Genomic DNA, 17,537 nt, shown 5'->3' with positions numbered 1-17,537 from the left:
AGATCATGGCGAAGCACAGCTTCGCTCTCTTTTATTGGCCAAAATAAGTCACGTGGCCACACTTGAATTCACCAGAGAGAGGATGAATAATCCTCCAGTACTGATGTGTACTATAGGGAGGGGCACTGGAATATTTGGCATAATCTACCACAAACTCAGAGAGACTTCAGCTCTAATTCCAGTTTTTCCACTGAGTGAATTGCTGTGTGACCCCAGGCAGGTTGCTTACCCTCTCTGAGCCTTGGATTCCTCATCCACAAATGTGGCAATGCCTACCTTACAGAGTTGAGAATTAAATGAGATAATGCTATGTAAATCTCCTAGCACAGCTCTTGGCACATACTAAGTTCTCAGTGAGGGTCATTATTATAATTTTACTCTTTACAGAAGATTGGGAACAGTTTTCCTGCATTTTTTCTTTTGCTATTTATCGGAACCACCAGCAACTAAGATTGGCAAAGAGACCATTTTAACACTTCATTAATTTCTCTTTCATCTTTTATTGCCTTATTAACGCTTGGTACTCTTCACACAGAGAAGAAGAAAATACAATTTAAGTGTCTTGATGAAATAATATTGAGTGTTAAATGCTTAAATATCTTTTAAGAACGTGTCAAGGAGGTTAAAAGAAGGCAACTGATGGAATCACAGGGGTGGTTTAGTGTAGGGTTTAGTGTCATGGCTCTGGAGTAAGAATGACATGATTTTTGAACGCTGGCCGTGTGACCTTAGACAAGTCAATTTACCTCCAAGAGCCTCAACTTCTTCATCTTTAATTGGGGATAAGAGAAGTACTTTCCTCATTGGGATCATGTAAGAACTAAATGATACATTGTTTGTAAAGTGCCTTGAACATGGTTATGTTCAATAATTGGTGACCTTCATCATCATAATCACCAACACCACCATGACCTTCATTATCATGACCACAATCACTTTCATAACTACTACCATCATCATCTTCATCATAATCACCTTCATCACCATCACCATCACCACCTTCATTATCTTCATCATCACCTTCATTATCATTATCATCATGACCATCATAACCTTCATTATCATCACTGTCGTCACCACCATCTTTAGCACCTTAACCATAGCCATCACCATCATTGTCATCACCATCATCACAATCATTGTCATCATCACCACCATATATAGAGTCCATGTAGTGTCTGACATTTAGTAAACACCTTTTCTACAATTGAGGAAGTTGAATTTAAATAAAATGAATCAACATAATCATGGCCAAGATTATACAGAAAACCAATGAAAGAGCAGTAGAGAGTAGGGCTTAGATCTATATCTTTAGTCTCCTACTTTAGGGTCTTTTCTCCTGAACCAAGCTCTGGATGTAACACAAGCCTCTATATTCCTCAAACTTTCAGGTGTGAATGGAATACAAGAAATGGTTTACTGGGATGAGGAGAGGGGTTGAAATTGAATGCACTGAAGTATCTCCCTCTACTACCCACAACAAAATGGTAAGATCAGCTCTTCTCTGGTGCCATGTCCTTGTCTGAACCCAACATCTCATGGTACCAGGAGCTTCCTTGTTTCTTGATCTGAAAGAAAAGAGAAATTGCATTACATTCCTGCATTAAACAGCTGAAATTTCTTGTTTTTGAGACCAAAACCAGAAGAGATCTTCTTTCTTTCTTTGTCTCTCCCTCGCTTCCTCTTTCCTCCCACCCTCTCTTCCTCCTTCCTTCCCTCCCTCCCTTCCTTTCCTTCCTTCCTTTTTCTCTCTTTGTTTCTTTCTCTCTGTCTCTCTCCCTCCTTCTCTCTTCCCATCTTCCTCTCTCTTTCCTTTTCTTCTCTTTCTTTCTTCTTGCTCTCTCTCTCACTTTCTTTCTCTCTTTCTTTCTTTCTTCAGTCCATCCACAAATATCCAATGATAATTAGCAAAAATTTTTAAATTTATTTAACAGCATTCATTTAACACATATTTATTGAGTGTCTAGTATGTGCCAGGCACTGATTTAGGTGCTGGGGAAAGAGCACTGGACGCATGAAAAAAAATCCTTGTCCTCACAGAGCTGACATTCTTGTAGGGGGAGGCAAACAATAAATCACAAAAAGTGGATTTTACAGTATGTTACAAAGTGATATAATCTATAGAAAAAAGAGCAATGAAGAGAAATCAAGAATGCATGGAGTTGGAGGAGCTCAGTTTTAAATAAGTGGCAATGAGGGGCCTCGACGAGAAGCTGACTCTTGAGTAAAAACTTGATGGATGTATCTGATGAAAACGACCCCTGGTTTGTGAAATTATCTGGATTGAGAGGACTATGAATACACTCTAAGCACTTTGATGGTAAGCCATAGATTCCTGATTGCTATGACTCTTGTACCCGGGCTTGTCCCATACTGTGGCCTAGGGGCTAAACCCACAGAGCTGTTACAAGAGATATAAGCTTTATTTAGGATGTGGAGCTTCTAAGCCAGCATAGCCACTGCACCTCCTCCTCATCCTGCATGTGGTCTTGTTCTCTCACTCCTGAGCTGTCTCCTGGGGGGCTGCCTTCAGTTGAGTTCTTCAAAACCAGAACCTAAGACAGAGATTAGAATCCTTGGGATTTATTGAGAAAGAGAAGAAGAAGAGCGAGGGAGGCTGGATGGAGTATATCAGCAGTGGTGTGGCCCCAGTTGGAATCTGGCTTCAGCCTGATCCCACAGGAGATTCTGGAGTGTGAATTGAACATGGAATTGGAACCACCTTGAGACAGGTGGCCGGCATTTTGTGCTCCTGTGTCATTCAGTCATTGGCTCTTTGGGGAATGGATTTTAACCTTTCTGGAGAAGCAGCTCCTTTGACTGTGGGCAGTTCTCTGAAGAAGGAGGAAGCTGTAAGTCGTTAGTAACTAACACCCACAGCGGCTGGTGAAGAGCATCTGAGTCTGGCACAAAAAGTGTTCAGTGCAAGGGCCAAAGAGAATAGCCCCTGGAAGTCCATGAGGACAGTTGCTGTGGGACAATGCTTAATATTGTCCTGTAGGCAATGCTGTTTCTTGTCCTATATCTTCTAAGGAAGACAAGAATGAAAAGCCACTTTTTGAGGTGGGAACGTTTGAGTATTTAGCTCAGTGGTTCTCAGAACCATCTGGGGAGCTAGTACAATACTAACAAGTAATACTCCATCTTACTTGAGTGAGTCTGCATCTCTGTGTAATTTGTTAGCTTTCTAGGTGATTCTCATACACCCCAAAGGTTGAGAACCATTGCTTTGAGTGAACCCAAAGACTACCGAGAAGCAGATAATTATAATCCCTCATCCTTGGACAACACTTTATATTCTAAAAAGTGCATATTCAACCTTATAAGCATCATTGATCCTCCACAGCATTTAAGGGATCCATCACTGTCATGTTTAAATGTAGCCCAAGTGTGTGGGTTCAAATCCCAACTCCATCACTTCCAGGCTGTGTGACTTTGCACTAGCCACTTACTGTCTCTGTGCCTCAGTTTATTCATGGATAATAATAGTATCTATTATTATCTATATTATCTATTATTAACGTGGATAATAATAGTATCTATCTCAGAGTGAAGATTAAATGAGGTCATATGTGTTAAGTGCTTAGCATGGTGCCGAGCACACTGCAAACACACTGTAAATGTTCATAAAAAGATAAAATAAAATAAATAAAGATACCATCATAGATGGTATTTTGGGGGAAAAAGGCTGTAAACAGAGTCAGATATTAGGGCCTCTTAACCAAGCTTTGAATCTTAGTGAAATTCTATCTTGTCATCTCTAGGCATGCTAGAAGTTTTAGTTAATTTCTAAGGTGTTCATTTCTCTTCAACTTTTTCTCCATATTCTCTCCACTCAAGTAGGAGGAACTGGGGAAGTCATCAGAATCCTATCGCAGAAGAGACGCTGCACCTGTCCAACCACAGCCTCAGATTCATCTTGTCACTGTTTCTTGGCAAAGAACAGGAAGCTGAGCTGTTTATGGACGGCGCCCCACCCGTGGTCACATATGGATGAGACCAATGCCACCATCCATCTTTCCTGTGAAAATGAGTGCTGACATATTCCTCTATTTGGGCTTCTATCTCCATAGAAAGAAGGGGGCACATGGGAGAATTCTTGGATCCAGAATCCAGTATTTTACATCACGTGCAATTAAATGCTCAAAGAATCCTTTTTAATCACGAGGGAAATAAGTGGATTTTCTCCTTCCAGCTATTACCATCTTGCCCAAAGCTGATTGACTGACATCTAGATTCAGCTCACAGATGCCTCTTGGTCTTCTGTGTTGCATTTAATGCTCCCAAAGATGTTGCATCACTTAATATTTGCATAACAATAATTCCGTAAGAATAAATATAAAAAAGTGGGTTGCACTCTTGCAATGCAAAAGTACACTACTATCCCTATTTAGGGGTGCATAGTCACTGGGAAGGATCTTGTGGTCTGATCATCAGCACTTCCCTGGTTTCATTGCCTGATGACTTTTTGGAACCTATCCTACACCCTGGTTAAACATAATTTTGTTTTCTTAGTGTCATCTCGAACATGTCCTTGTGTAAATGATCCCAAACTAAAAGAGTGGCGTATCACAGCGGTGGTTTGGCCTTATTTGCTTTGTTTTACCATTTCTAATTTATTTTCTAAACTTATTGGATTTTAGCTGTGTTTTTCAGCACTATAATTACTAAATGCCTGGATAACTTTGCTGCTAGACAATGTTTTAAAAACAGTGTTAAATTTTAACGACAATAAATGTTAAAATAGCAGCCAAGAGAAGCCATAATTCATTTGAAGAAATTTTGTGTGCAAATTTTAGGTCATGGACAAAGGATTGCATTGCTTTTCTGCTTCACCAGCTCAAGTGTCTCCCCCACATCACAGCAATATAACCAGAGTGTATGATTCACTCCACCTGCTGGCTTTTAAATGATGTGATTCCTCTTGGAAAGGTAAAATTTAGGGAGAGTCACATGGTTTCAAAATCGTGTCTGCAGAGCGACTTCATATCGTGTAATTTCAAATTTACAGGAATAAAACTTGCATACAATGCAACCTTTGTCAGGAGGACAATTTGGCACTGACAATCCAAATGTAATATTTTAGTACTTAATGCTTTCATTTAAAAATTCCACTGCTAGGAATTTAGCCTAAAGATATTGTGATAAGTGCATTTATAAATACGGGTGATATGATATATAAATTCAGAGTGAGGTGATATATACTATGTCCCTGAATTATTTGCTGTGGTGTGTTGGATGGAGGAAAAAGGAGCACTTTGTATGTAAACTTGTTACCTTAAGCCTGTAAATTCATTTTCAAGTCCATTAGGCTTTCACACCCAAAGATAAGCCAAGCTAACCTGGCTTATCCTGCCAGCCACCAAACACTGGAAAACAAAGGCCTTGGTCTCCCTGAGACTGTCTGGAGTGTACCCGACCATTTCATGTGTGCCCCCAGGTCACTATAAGCCTGTTGCACTGCTTAACCCATGACCGAAGGTTTGCCTTGATGCATCAGTACGGAGCAAACAGTGGCTAAAGGCCAAGAAAGATGGATCAAATCCTGGGAATAAGGCAGCAAAGGGCTTTCAGCAGCGCATTGTTGCTTATTTGATCAATTTGCTAATTGTTTACTAACTTGTTGAATGAGAATAAATGTGTGTATGGCAATAAGCAAGTGACTCACAATTTTATTGGTTGTCTCTTATTTGAACTGGCTCTTTGCTGCAACCCAAGCCAAAAATCTAAATTAAAGAGCACTCTCACGTATAATAATTGTCATTTGGCTTAAATAGAACAGATGCATTCACAAAAGGTCACCAAGTATGTTTACTGCAGCACTTTTTGTAATGCAAAGTGTCAATCAATCAGGACTGTTTACATAATTTTTATGCCCATATCATTGACGTAAATAATCAATAAACAATCTATAGACTAGAAAGATAAGGTGATATTTACCTGAGCCAAGCTGAGGACTAGCCTGAAAGTGCAGTTTCCACTGGGGAAGAGGGTACTCTGTAGAAGCGTGATTTACAGCATGGTTATATACCGTTTCAGAGCCAAGAACATACCTGAGAGGAATACAATTTTGTTTTTCTCAAAGTCGTAAGGAGAGGTTTTGCTGCAATTTAGCAGATACACAGCAGGTCAACTTGACCTTGGTTTTCTTGGAAGAAAAACTTATCTTCAAAGAGGTACTGGTATTGGTATCAGAGGAAGGGAATCATTCACCTCTATCTTTAAAAAGTGCATTTTTTGCTTTGGGTAAATGAAGCAGATGTACAATGCATGTTTGGTGGGCCATAAGTCAGGCTGCTCTGGGAAGAAACAAGTTTTAGGCCAAATCAGGTTTAACCCAGAATGGCTTCGCCATACACCTCAATATGTGAAAACCTCTAATTATTCTTATTATTTTCATCAACATAATGTAATAAATAATATGCAGTGAAATTTTTAAAATGAGATATGTTTTCATGTGGTCTTATAAAAAGACCTCCAAGATACATGTGTCATGCGAAAAAAGTAGTGTGTGGTTCAGTGAGTAGAATAGAATCCCTCTTATGTTAAAAAAAAAATGGTTTATGAGTAGACAAATTTTTATAGGGTCACTTCCCATCAAAAGGATTGAGTGAATTCAAGAGAATATCCTTCCTCTGTTCCAAACAGATAAAATGAAAGGAGTTAGGGACTACTAAGCTATATTTGGGCCCATCTAAGCTGATTGGCTTGCCTCGAGTCAGTCCATTTACGGTAATCAAGCTACTTGGGCTGCTGGAAGCCAGATTTTCCTTATTGAAGGACTTCTCACTTTGTAAAGGGCTCCAGTGGCAACATATCTGAAGATGCTTGGTTCCAGCGTCATCCTGGTGCTATGGGTTCCCACCTAGCATATGTGTAGTGCCATCTTTGTTATTGAGCAAGGTTTTATTAATCAATAACCTGTGTTAAGGTAGCAAAACTAATTTCTGCTGCTCAATGTTTTATGTGCTGTTTCAATTCCCTCTTTTCTTTGTACATTCCTCAGTCTTGAAGGAAATAGAGTGATGACCACTCTAGCTACTTCCTGCTGAGTAGGGGGGAAGATCCAAGTTTCTGAGTCTTTTGTTCTTAAAAATAATCAAACCAAGGAGACACATTTTGTGGTGTCACATTTTGATCCCCTACATTTCTGCCATTGAAACTTCAAGAAGTTTCACAGTCCAGAAGCTGAGTTGGTAGATTGTTCCATCTCACTGAACACCAACCAGTCTCTTAGTTCTGGCAATAGGTCAGTCCAGAAATGGACTGAATGAAATACATTTCAGGAGGTGGTGATGTAGGTAGGCTCCCAAAGTAAGGCCTATGAGGAAGAAATCAGGTATCTAAAATGAGGCATTTCTATGAAAACAAAAGAAAAACAAAGGTTAATAGTTGAAGCCAGTTTCTGAACCCACGAGAGTCAACTCAATCAACTTTTGATCTTGATCTTTTGTTAGCGGTTGTATGAAGCCATCAGTTTCTCCATTAGAGTTCTGTAATTTCTTACCCAGTTCAGTTTTATGACCTGAAAGTTTATCAGATAGATGTATTCTAGAGTAAGTATCAAAGACCTTTCCAGGAATCTCTGAAACATTTGCAAAAGCACCAGAGTAAAACGATAACAGTCGGTAAATGACAAAAGACTTAAATATGGCAATTGACAAAGAAATTTGATTATTTCTGACATAGAATGTTTTATAACCAGGAGAGATCAGAATTTTAAGAATGTTATATAATTTATAAAACACATATTAATAACATTTACCCATGTAATATAACCTAAAAATGTTTGTTATCATTTACTAAATGGAAAAACGAAGCATTTTGACCAGACAGCCCTCATCCAGAACCTCTCCATTCCTTGGGTGAATGGCAGACATAACGGAGAGGTGGAGAATGTCTCTGTAAGGCATACACTCACCTGTGTCAGTGGAAATCTCATTCTCTGGGCAGAAAGTTCAGTCAGAACAACAGACAGCCTTTCTCTCCTCCGGGGTCTCCCTAAATCCAGGACCACAACTCTCACTGCATACAGAGTGCAGAGTCTGGAGAAAATCAGATATCTGTTGCTAAAAGCTGTGATATTTACGTAATTTTCCAATAACTACAGTGTTTTAGAGTATTGGACCTTTAACAAATTTGATTTTTTTGATTTTTAAATACCTAAATCCAACTCATTGATTGGAGGCCATGTTTATTGTATGGTATAAAATATACAAATATACAAATAGAAACACATAGTTGAATAAATGTGTTCTATTTCAGTCCACTGGATAAATGGTAATAGATAAAACTCATTAAGCTGGAAGTCAGTTGTTAAATGCCCATATGTGGCCCTTTATGAAGCTCTGAGGGGGCACAAAACCCCACAACAAGATTTTGCTTATTTATGTATAGTGTAAAGCATTATGATTGAGTCCAATCCACCTCAGGAATTCCCGCAGCCCAGTCTATCACCTCCTCAGATAAAGACAATTCTTGACCACGTGGAGCATGTGGGAGAATACTCTCCTACTTTCACTGTAAGTCCAAGACCTTCTGGAAAATTCCAAAAGTTGAGAATGGCATACACTGCATCTGATTTTCTTTCTTCAGCCAAATTCACTGAGTCACCAGTGGCATTGTTAAATTCTATGTTCCTCAGAAAGGGGTGTAGAGATGGGGAAAAGAGATGAATCGTCTTGTGATGAAGTGTATCCTGGTGTCAAAGATGGAAAACTTGAATGGGAGAAAACCCTTCATTGTCTATAATTCCAGATCATAATATGAATTTCTTATAAGCATCCAATGAAGCAAAACAAATGAAAATATATGGAGAACTAAAATATTATAATGTTTCTAAAGTATCAGTTAGTTTCAAGAGAAGATGCCTGAAGATAAGCAGACCAAGACAATTAGTGGGTGTGGAAATCAGGCTAATCTCAACTGCACAGACAAATCTATCCACACCCATTCACTATCTGAATTTTCCCAAGGCATCAATCTGCAAAATGACCTTAGCAATACATAAAGTGGTTTCAGAATTAAATGATACCTTTTATGTAAATTATTTACTATACTTTCCCATATAGGCACTTAAAGGACTAGTTCTCTTCTTGTTGTCATTGAGGAGCTTCATGGGAGAAGGCTGGGTGTTCCCTATTGAAAACATTAGGCAGGCAGGATGCTGGGATCCTTTGTAACACAAAGCATTGATATTGACTCAAAGAGCACTTTCTCCTTGAAGCTAGCACCTGCTTCTTGATGACCATTACTACCCAGGACTAGATTTACCTTCTGGAGAATGAAACAAGTACAGAACATCCTGTGCTTTTGGAGAAAGAATCCTAACTACTTGGTTTGAGCACTATGGAATCCCATCAGGAAGTCACATTTATGACAGGACATGCTATTAAACGGAAGAGACATTACCTGCCAGGGAGAAATCACCAGCCCTTCCCCACTTCCCGTTGGTTGCATTTCTACTTGTTGGAGAAGCATCTCATGAAGGGTCCAGGCCACAGCATACACAGCATCGTACACGTTGTAACTCCCTTCTGTCATGGCCACATCTAAACGATGCAACCTCCCCAAGGAGGCATTAGTCCGACAATTCTCGAATGTTTTACAATCAGACTCAGAAACCTTGCAATCAAAAGAGATGGCCCAAAACTTATTAAGGTAAATGCCTTCTGGATATTTGGAAGGGTTAACTGTCTGGGTAAAAGTTTCAAAACCAGGGATCTCACCATGGTGGTGTGAGAAAATGAGAGTCCCATGCAATGAGTCAAGTATGAATGCTCTTGGACTGGTGGTAAAATCTCACTGTGATGTTGTGACCCAGGCTTTCCATATCTCTAAAAACATCTATTTAGAAAAGCTCAAGCTTATTAGAGAGTCAGCATCACAATAAACGATAACCACTTTCACTGATGATTCCTTGATCTGCAAATGATACTGAAAGTTCCTTGAGGTATATAAACTTCCAGTGACAGGGATCATTTGCACAAAGGCTGCACAGATTCCATTCTTGTCCATGTCTCCTCTCAAGTCTGAGAGAAATTGAACACCTTTCTTGTCTTCTGAGATGACCAGCCCCACCGGGTCCAACTGAAATGAAGCAGCACAGAGACCATGCCAAGGGCCAGAGATGTGTCCCCAGGGGCCATCTGATAGAAACATAGAAACTGGTCGTCATCATTCAAGATGGGATCAAAGGGACCATAGCTAAGCTAAAGGGAAATGACAGTTGGAAGCCATATGAAGAAGAGAATTGGCAAAAAGCTCACTCAGTCTTAAACAATATTCAGCAACACCTGGAAGTGGTAGAAGGGGAAATTTACTCATTTTACTATCCAATCATCTACCACTCCCTGAAGCTTTCTATAAAATAACTGATCCGACTCAGAGTTCCAGGAAATTCCCTTGTCTCCTTCTCCTTCATCCTCCTGTCTACTTCAAACAAAGGAAACATGTACACCCCACCAAGACTCTGTACACTTACCCTTTGAGATCACATCCTTTGAGAGATGCATAAACCCAGTCTTCTCCTTTCATTCTTTTTAGGCACCTGAGAATGGTACCAAATGACACATGGTTTCATCTCTCCACATCCTGCACATCCTTACCTGTGGAAATTTGTAGAGCATCAGCAGTGTTCCAATCTGGGCAGAAATTGCCCCTCTTGTTCCTGTAAGGACTGCTACAGACTTGCTCTCTCTCCTACAGTGGTAATTAGGAATGTCCTTGCCCAGCCCTGTGAGCCAAATTGGGGAACTCTCAAATGCCTTCTGTTCGCTGGGCAGGGCATTATAGACGTCAAATCCCAGAGACATGTTGGGTAAAAGATGGGGCTTCTTGTTGATCTCCTCAATGGCAAAAACCAAGGCCAGAACATACTGATAGTTCTTGTACTGAAACCTGCATGGAGGGATAGAGATCCTTAAGGAAAAGACTCAAACCATGATTCTTCAAAGTGAATGCAATGACTTAATTAAGGGAGAATGCCCAGTCAACTCATTTCGTTTATGGCAACTCAAGAAGCCTCTATCTTGACTCTTCTGAAGCCTTATAATTTATAGCTAAAGCAAATAACATAACTTAGGCTCTGGAATGTCCTTGCTGAATTCCACACACATGGACAAAAGTGTTAATTTTATGAAGGCAAGTGCAATGAGTAGAAAAGCAGATCACATTCAGAGAGAGTTTTGTAAATGATTCTTTGGTTCAGGACCAAAATGCTTGTTCATATGAGCACATCATTAAATTCTTCATAGAAGAGCAACAATATTAACATGAGATTTGAGATAGCCCTGGGTACGAATGGTAATTCGAACTCAAGGGTATGGGACAAGCAGAGAAGCATGACATATGTGGGTTGAGAATGGTGCAGCAGAAGGCTGGCAATCAAATTGCCTAAACTTCTGCCCCGTCAGACTTCTGTGTCTGCCACCATCAAAACTCAGGTAACTAAGGTGAAACTTCAGAGATCCGAAGAGGGAAGAATCATCACAATCCAGGAACATTTGGAAGAAGCATGAAGGACTGAAAACTGGAAACACAGGAATGTAAGAGACACAGCATTGTAAAGTTTAAAAATTATTATCCACTTCTTATGTTAAAAATATAAAAATAATGTTAATATTAATAATTAACATCTTTGGAAGTACTTATTCCAAACAGCCTCTATTGTCTTCATCTTTTCTACAGACTTGTGCACAGAAAATCTCTGAGGCCAGAGAAAATTCTTTGCATTTCTATTGCCTGGGATCTGTAATTCCATCAAGAATAAAACGGAGTAAGGTCAAATACCGTATGATTTCCTTAATTAAGTAGTAGATAATAACAACAATAAACAAACACATAGGGACAAAGATTAGATTGGTGGTTACCAGAGGGGAAGGGGGGAGGGAGGAGGGTGAAAGGGATAATTCAGTACATGTGTGTGGTGATGGGTTGTAATTAGTATTTTGGTGGTGAACATGATGTAATCTATGCAGAAATAGAAGTATAATGATGTACACCTGAAATTTTTACAATGTTATAAACCAATGTTACTGCAATAAACAAAAAATTTTAAAAAAAAGAATAAAACAGAGTAGTCCCTTGTACTTATTCCAAAAGATCTATATGTTGAGACTTGATTAACAGCCTAGTTCATACTCACTGCTTGTTAATGTTCCCTGTGTGCTTGAGAAGAATAGACATTCTTCAGTTTTGGGGTATAGGGTTCTATGTGTGTACAATAGATCAGACTTGCTAATATAGTTTTCAAATATTCTATTATTAGATATATGCTATTATTTGTCTGAGAAAGAATTGAAATTCTTGACTATAATGGGAAATTTTTCATTTTTTCCTCCTCCTCTTCCTCCTTCTTCTGCACTTCCTCCCCTGTCTTTTTCTTCTTCTTCTTCTCCTCCTCTTCCTATCCCTCCTCTTCTCACTCCTTCCTTTTCTATTTGAGGCTATATTATCTTAACATGATAGAATGTATAAGATCACAGGTACTATATATTTGTGATGAGTTGAAATTTTATATCACTGTGAATTGACTACTTGATTCTTAATGATGCATTTTATCCTTACCTATTTTATCTGATATCGTTATAGCTACCCTGGATTGACTTTGAATGGTATTTGTGTAGTGTATCTCTATACGTTCTCCCACATCCTGACTTCCTAATTTTTCATATGTTCTTTGGTTTTCACACGTCTTGTAAAGAGGATATAGCTAAATTTGTTACTTTCCCATCCAATTTGTCAATTTGTATTTAACTAGAAATTTTATTTCATTTACAGTTTTTGTGATTTTTATATACTTCTTTTGCTCCCACTATCTATAATTTTCTTTTACTTTTTCCACATTTTTTACTTTATTTCTCTTTAAAATATATTTATTTATACTTGCTTTCCATATTTCATTGTATCTTATTTATTAGAGTGAGAATTGCATTCTCTATTTCTATTTATCACCAGTCCACCCTGTCTGAAGTGGACAAAATTACTGATTTCCTGAGAAATTCATGGACCCTTTAACTCTCAGATGTCCCCTTATGACTTACTTGTTTTTGCTGTCCAGTATTTTATTTCTGCTTTTTCTTTAATCTCATTAACCCCTCCACATATAACTTATCTTACACATTTTCCAGTTCTTTGTCTTTCTGTGGTGCATCCTATGTTTCCTTTAGAATTCAAACATAGTTCTTTATTCTCCCTTCTTCTGTATTACTCCTCTAAGGAATTTTAAATCTCAACAATCATGTATTATTCATCTCTAAAAATTCTGTAAGCTTCTTTGTCAAATATGTAGGATCATTTTTAGAGTCTCCTGTTTGATTTTCGTTTTGTGATTCCATTTTTTGTAAACAGTTTATACATATTTATTTTATATTTTGAAGTTGGTAAATCTGATAGTTGACGTTATAAGGTTCTAAATCTATTGTTTTATTTTAAGTTTTATTTGTCATGTTTTGATGACTATTAATCAACAATACCATGTGTTTCCTTATGTGTTTGATGAACTTTGATTATGAGCTCCTTTTCATATGATTTTAATATGTGGAGAACATAAGATATTAGCGTAGGATTCTTTCCTTCCAAGAAGAATGTCTCTGGCTTGTGCTCCCAGTCATTTTGGGTGACGCCAAGCTGAGTGACTTTATTTCATTTTCTGTGACTCAGAACTAATCTGGGATCCCAGATTAATCCATTAAGGTGCTGGTGACTCAAATACAAGTCCTTTCATTACAGGAAGGTACTGGCCTTTGACCACTGGGTATATCCATTTTTTAAGCACTAATAATTTCTTCTTTTGTCCTTTGAGGTTTCTCTTACTTCAAGAAAACACAGGAATGCAATTAAAATCATATTTTATGAATTGTCTTGTTGTTATTGGAGGGAAACCCCTGCATGATATCTAGTCCTCCGTAATCCAGGAATTCTTTCTTTCGGACACTCCTTTGCATTTATTTCTTTTAATATAAATATTACTTTTAGTTGAAAAGAAAATAAATTTTCAAATCAAATGCATGAGCTTGTGGCGTGGAAATAATTTACAGGCTATTTCACAAAATAAGGTTTGGATATAGAAAATTTTACAGCCTGTAATATTTCTATGGCTTTTGTATATTTAACTGAAACTAGGAATGTGCATTTAGAACATATGTAATCAAATACTAGGAGAAGAATCATTGAGAGGCACCCTCCAGGGAACATTCAATTTCTGTGAGGTGCACACATACTGCACGTACACTGATGGTCATGTGACAAGCCATGATGTGGCCTAATTTAGTTCAACGTAGTTCAGGTGTGATATGAATAATTAAATTTTAAGGAGGGAGAGTGTGCAGAATTTGTAAAAGCCCCATATATATCCAATATAAGAGCATAGCATGAAATGCTGAGAATGAGGAAGAAGAATCATGTAGGTGTTATGAAAATGAATTGAAACCCCTAAATAACAGAGAATGGCATCCACACTATACTTTTTGCAGATGGTGTGCCCTTCTTGAAAATAAAGCACCCAATTTCTGTGTAAAAATGAAGAATGTATTGTGTCAGTTGGGTCCTCTAACTGCTGAGATGGAGTTAGGAGTACAAGAAGTTTATTGTGACATAACACCTGTGACAAATAAAAGGATTGGGTAGGGTGAGACTTCGCTCCAGGATACAGATTTTACAGCCTGTGAAATGAAAAAAAGAGGGAGGATTCCAATGACAAGGTGAGGATGCTAGTCAGAGGGCCCCACCCCAAGCCTCTGAATGTCTGGAGTGGGGTCTAGCAATCATTCTCTGTTTTAAACAAGCCCTCCAGATGATTCTGATACATAATAAAGTTTGAGGACCACTGGTTTAGGGAAAAAATGCAACATACCAATGAAACAAACATGGAAAAGATGTAACAATTGTCCAAATACTTTGTGTTAATGTAGTTTTAAAAAGTGCAAAATACAAACTACTTTAAAGGAGGCACACAAAATTTAATACCATCTGGAACAAAGAGCTCAAATTTTTTAATGACAGTTATGAATTCTTTTGATTAATGTAAATTATTCTATTGAGGTCATATTGGCTTACAACATTGTGTATATTTCAGGTGCATATTATTATATTTCAGTTTCTGTACAGACTGCATTTTATTCATCACCAATAGACTAGTTTTTATCTGTCAGCATACATATGTGCCTCTTTAATGCTTTCACCATCCCCCCACCCTTTCTCCTCTGGTATCCATGAAACTCTTCTCCTTACCTATGTGTTTGTTTATCAAGTTCATGGAAAAACCTGGAAATGTCACAAATATGTGGAGACTAAACAACATGCTTCTGAACAACTATTGGATCAATGAAGAAATCAAAAGAGAAATCAAAAAAAACCTTGAAACAAATGAAAATGAAAACACACATACCAAAACTTATAGGATGCAGCAAAAGCAGTACTAAGAAGGAGTTTATAGCAAAACAGGCCTACCTTAAGAAACAAGAAAAATCTCAAATAAACAACCATACACTATACCTAAAAGAACAAGGAAAAGGAGAACAGGGTCCAAAGCCAGTAGAAGGAAGGAAATAATAAAAATCAGAGCAGAAATAAATGAAATACACACTAAAAGAACAATAGAAAGAATCGATGAAACTAAGAATTGGTTCTCTGAGAAGATAAGCAAAATTCACAAACCCTTAGACAGACTCCACTAAGAAAAAAGAGAGAAGGCTCAAATCAATACAATCAGAAATGAGAAAGAGGCTAAATTACAATAGAAATCACAGGGAATACAAAGAATTATAAGAAGAATACTATGAAAAGCTATATGTCAATGAATTGGATAACCTAGAAGAAATGGATAAATTCCTAGAATGATACAACCTCCCAAAAGTAAATCAAGAAGAAATAGAGAATTGGAATAGACCAATCACAGAGTAAAGAGATTGAAACAGTAATCAAAAACATCCTAAAACACAAAAGTCCAGGACCAGATGAAGCTTCTCTGGTGAATTCTACCAAACATCCAAAAGGGATTTCATTCCCTATCCTTGTCAAACTCTTTCAAAAAATTGAAGAGTTGGGGATGCTTTCTAACTCATTTTATGAGGCTGACATTACCCAAAAAAGAGCTCAATTTATACCTAGATAAACTGGATTTGGGGAGAAAGGAAAGAAGTAAGAGACTATTATATTTTTCATCTAACATAGATGAGTCGAGGTCCAGACTTGCAGATTCTGAGTTCCTCTTATTTTTAAATTAAACATATTCCTAAAATAGAATTCCAAAAAGATATATATACCTCCAACCTGGTGGAGAACAGTTTAATAAGGAAAATTATTTTAAATAGAACGAAACTAAGAAAAATGAAAAAAAGCCAAGTACAAAGTTAAAAATAGAACCACAGTATAAAGATATATATGTTATACTGTATTTAAGTTACTGGAAATCAGTTTTCAATATTGAATGTTACTCTATGTCATTCCAGGAAGATAATGTTGAAATTAACATTGAACAAAAGATACTGGAAATAAGAGGAGGATTTTCAATGATATTCCATATAGAAATGCTCCACAAAAGTAAAGCCACAATTAATATGAAACTATTATACAGGAATGTATATGCTGATACACACATTTCTGTAGGCAATGAAATATTAAAAAAGGACTAGAAAGGTGATTAGAGATTCAACAACATATACTACAATAATAGTATCATCATACACTAAAAAGATTTTAGAAGAAATATGAAGTAAACTGAAACTATAATCACAGCATGAGAATCCAACATAACTCTCTCTTAGTCTTTATCAAAAAAAAGTCAATAGAAGAATCATGCTGTATTTTAATCTTGAGTATATTATTAAGTATTTGTGAAAATATTGCACACACACACACACACGTATCTACATGTACCGTCTCAAATTTTCTACTCTAAAAGCAGTGAAAGCATATTTATTATAAAAATTAGGTCCCTATCCTCATCCACCAAGCAAGTTCTACATCATAGTCAATTCCTGAAGCAGATCAGAAAGAGATTTTGACTCAGTAGCTCCATCAGATGAATAACTGAATTTTAGAAACCCCCGTTCATTAAACAGCCTTACACACAAAGTAATGCTCATTAATTGTGCTCAACATATCATAAGTAAATCACACAATTTATAAACCACTAAATCACTTTCTCATTGAATAACACTTTGGGTCCAAAAGGAAATCAAACTAATGATTGCAAGGGGAGGCAACAGGGAGACCAGGAGACAGGAAAGGAAAGAAGAGAAGAAAAAATGTCTGTTTCTGAGGAGAAAACATGTAGGAGCCTTAGAATTTTTTGAATAGTAAATAAAAATGTAGGCAAAAAGCATACAATTAAGCTCTCAACTCAAAACCAGGAAAGAGAAAGAAAGGCAAATATAAAAAGAATTTAGAAAGAAGAAGATTTGAGGCAGAGATAGAGTATAGGCATAACATAAAGGAACTGAAGAAAGGCCCATTGGTCAGTCGCTCTAGAGTCTTTGGAGAGATCAATAGAACAGGCGTCATTCAGACAAAGGGTGATAATAGAAAAAATAATT

The 17,537-nt window shown here is 37.4% G+C and overlaps 1 pseudogene; it reads left to right on the top strand.

Moving 5' to 3' along the window:
• Positions 1 to 4,093, top strand: part of LOC106800255 (putative adhesion G protein-coupled receptor E4P) — a 29,732-nt pseudogene extending 25,639 nt beyond the window's left edge.
• The last annotated feature ends 13,444 nt before the right edge of the window (positions 4,094 to 17,537 follow it).

This window comes from Ceratotherium simum, unplaced genomic scaffold (genome assembly GCF_057802395.1).
Source record: "Ceratotherium simum simum isolate JZ-2026a unplaced genomic scaffold, ASM5780239v1 HiC_scaffold_43, whole genome shotgun sequence".
NCBI classification, from domain to species: domain Eukaryota; kingdom Metazoa; phylum Chordata; class Mammalia; order Perissodactyla; family Rhinocerotidae; genus Ceratotherium; species Ceratotherium simum.
The sequence above is the reverse complement of the archived record's forward strand: the minus strand, read 5'-3'. Positions and strand labels throughout refer to the sequence as shown.